Here is a 3,973-nt window from a genome sequence, read left to right on the forward strand (position 1 = left end):
CAGACGGAGTAATAGGCTTCGCTAATCGCTCAGCCAATTAGTTAAGTATTGCTATCATTTATTCCAACTTTGGATTGTATATTTGATAACATTTTAATTTTCTAAAGTCAATTAGTAGTTCGTATTACAAATCCATCAATGATGACTCCGACGGTAAATGTTTAATAGTGGTGACCTGTGTGTACCATACGAATGAGTCAATTGTTGTTCGTATTATGAACCTTTATCTTCGTATACTACGAACAAGGGTATTCGTATTATGGCTGCTCCAGATTCTTCGTATCTTACAAACTGAAAGCTTCATAATACGAAGACCTCTCTTCGTAAGAAACTAAGAGTGTTGCGAGCACCTCACACCTCACACTTCCACGCACGGAACGAGTACGGCACACACAACTGACACATTACTTTCAATACGTGGCAGGAGCGGGCGCGGGAGCCATGTGCTACAAGAACACTTATAACAGCGAGCACACTAACCTCGACAAGTCAAAACAAACCACTGGTCGCCCGCCGGTGTTGTGATGCACGCACGGCACGGCTCCACCTCCACCTCCGCCTGCGCTGCCCGGCCCCGGCCTACCGCCGCTGAGCCCCACCTTTTCCCCTGTCCCGTCCTCCGCCCGCCCGACCCGGGCACCGGGCATGCAGAAGCAGAGCAGAAGACGTCCAAAAGACGTTTTATCCAAAGCGGATATTCATACAGTCGCCCAAATGTCGCTATTTTTGTCCTTCGACAACCTCTTCACTGTGGTAAATATTTGAAATTTTGGCCAGGGTGTTTGATGCGGAATAGTCATTTACATCAAACACCGTGGCCAGAATTTTGAATTTTGATCACAATTAAGAGTTTGTTGTGGAAACTATTAGCGTGCGGCGTTGTCACATCGTTTGGATAAAAGGTCTATTCGCCCCGTCGGTCCCGTCGCCCGACCCGACGGCCGACAGAGCGAAGCGACAAGACGAAGACGGTGGGTGACCGGGACGGGGGTGGACGGTAGCCTGGCCCCATAATAAATCGATGACTCCATCAGTGGGTTTTTAGCCCGCCCTTCTGCTTTTAAAAAAGCGGTGAAGAGGGCTGATGCATAGTTCTGCGATGGGCGGTCTGGCTCTGCCCGCCAGCCATCGAACGCTTGTCGCCAGAGTGCCCGGCCCGGGCCTTCGTCGATCGTCGATGGGCCAGGTGGCCGCCCGGACCGAGCCCGGAGGCGGGCGGTTGGTTCGCCCGCATGGTTCGGCACTTCTTTGGCGTGGCGAGAGTAGCTGTCGGTCAGCGCCGACCCGGCACAGGTGACTTCGGCACTGCTCAGATGTCCGGTCGGTCACTGCTGCCGCCACGCCAAGCCACAGCACTGCAGCTCACCGCCCATGACTGTCGCTCTCTCCCGCACACCTCAGGCAGCGGGCGGAGCCAGCCCACCCATATCAGAACTCTGGGCTGATGCAACCGCTCTCGTGTCCGTCCGTCGTGCGTGTAAGAGGAAGGAGATGAGCTAGAGGTCTGAAAATTTCAGAGTATCTTAAGGTTCACTCCTTGAAAACGAAACGCCTTCGTCGAATCCTGTCAACCATCCCTAAGGGGGTGAAAGGGGGCAACAAAGAAAGAAGGGTTCACTGCAAAAAATTATGACAGGAAAACTACAGATCGTCCTGCTAATTATTTTCCAGGAACTTCTGTTATTCGAATAACAGCATCGATGTAGTTTTAATGGTTAAAATTTGGTACAGGGAGCAATGTACAGGACCACTGTAAGGCAAATGCGCGGACAAAACTGTCTACAGTGGAGCCGTATTCGTACACTGTACCGTGGAAATCCTGGGCTTTCCGGTGCTACAGCAACACTGTACTACGCGCTCTGTACCCTAGGTGCAGTGACTAAGAGCGGCATCTACAGTAACGCTGTAGATCGTTCTGTATCAGACTCAAAAAATATTTTTCTTATGATCTCTCCTAAGAAAGGGATAACTCGTGAAAGTAGAACCCTGATAAATTTTTAACAGTCCTGCCCACAATAAGAACCAGGAAGCAGTTTCTTTTTGTTGGTTGTTTTGGATGGTTGTCACGTTGTTTTTGTGCTAGAGTGCTTTTTTCGACGAAAATACGGCGGAAATGGCCACGATTCACATAAAGACGTACAAGGAGGCGGCCAATCGTAAAATGTCAGAGGAAGTGCCGCCCCAACACAACACGTTCTGAATCATGACCTACCCTCGGATTTGCCGTATCTTTCACTGATTCGGTCCTATTGGGGGATATATTGAAAACAATAAGCTATTTCGGAGAAGTGGTAGAGAAGGAGAGCACGAATAACAAAAGCGCTACTGCGCATGAGCAGGTTGGGTGAGGGGCGGCCCGGCTGGAGCAGCGCCGCCCCCCAGCCTAGCCTGCTCATGCGCAGTAGCGCTTTTGTTATTCGTGCTGTGCTCTTCTTCTCTACCACTTTTCCGAACTTGCTTATGGCAAAAAAAATCAAGTTTTAAGGGGGGGGCCTTTCGTCCCGGACTCTGAGAATGGCATAAAGGTAACTTAGGATAAGTATTTGTGCTCCGGTTATGTTCAAGGTGTATTGCCATTATTCCTCGAAAAGTTCACGCATCCTCCGAGAGATAGTGCTAGTTTCGGTACACTTTCGAAAACAAAATGCTAACTGGTAGTAATTTCCGAGTGCATAGCAAAGATAGGCTTTGGGTGCATTTCCTCGACTTTTGCAGTGCCGTAGTGTTTCGCGCAGGGGAACCTGCCGAGGACTGTCAGCCAGCAGCCAGGGGATTACCGGCGGGTAGGGTGGGGCGGGGGCGGGCCGGCAGCGCGCGACAACCTATCAATCTCACAATAGGACAAGCACCGGGAGCACAAAAGATTATTCCGGCGGGAGTGCGGAGTTCCCCTCCACTACGAGAAGATGGTGGGGGACGCCGCTCGGCGAATCACGGGCCCTTTTGTTCGTCCATAGAGTCTTCTCCGCGCTGCTGGAAAAGTCTATTGTCTACAAGTATACCCATCGCACGGGCCGAACACTTTGTTCAAATACAAGGTAGATGTACGCTAGACCACGTCTCGCGGAACAGGCTTCGCGATATCTCACGAAAAACTGTTACGCTGCGACGCGGCTGGCATACATCTACCTTGGCCTGAGGCGCTGACATCCGAGTCGGGTAGTTGGGAAATGTACAAAAAGATACGGGCCTACGGCCCGTCAACGGCCCGTCACCTCGACTAAGCTTACAGGATTGTACATTTTTCGCTTATTTTCGTCAAAAATACCCTCTAGCGCCTAAACGGTTTGAGCTAGACCCGAAAATCGCAGCGGTGGCTGAGATATTGTGACGAACCTCTGGCGCGGCAGCGGATCGGGCGCCCATAGTTGCCTATCCATTAGCCCTAGTCTCTTGCTGGCACTCGGGTGCCTACAACCCTTGACCCACGACCAATCCCTTCCTATGGTACCCTGATAGCCTCAACGAGGCCAATCAAGCCCAATCAGCCCTGGCACCGCCTCACAGGCAGGCCGGTCGGCGAGGCTGCCATCCTAGGCCGCTCTGTCTGAGGCGTCGAAGAGCCGTGGCAAGTACGGGGACGGTCCGGGGGAACGCTTCACCGTCTATCACTCGGCCCACCACGGCCTCTGCCCCGCACACACCTTCTCATATCTCTGTATGGGCCTGGGTCTGGAGCCACCATGGGTCCATGGGTGCCTGCCCGACCTGGTCTCCGTCACTGTGTCGCAAGTGGCCACCGGGATCGGTTACTACCCGCATTATTTAACGGCCTTCCCGGTTGTCACCCAAACATACCCCAAATGTTCCCCGAGTATCCCCCGGGTACCCCTCGGGTATCCCCCGGGTATCCCCCGGGTATCCCCCGGGTATCCCCCGGGTATCCCCCGGGTATCCCCCGGGTATCCCCCGGGTATCCCCCGGGTATCCCCCGGTAATCCCATAGGTCTCCCTGGGTATCCCCCGGGTATCC

The sequence above is a fragment of the Frankliniella occidentalis genome, unplaced genomic scaffold, assembly GCF_000697945.3.
Source record: "Frankliniella occidentalis isolate FOCC.00 unplaced genomic scaffold, Focc_3.1 Scaffold354, whole genome shotgun sequence".
NCBI lineage: Eukaryota > Metazoa > Arthropoda > Insecta > Thysanoptera > Thripidae > Frankliniella > Frankliniella occidentalis.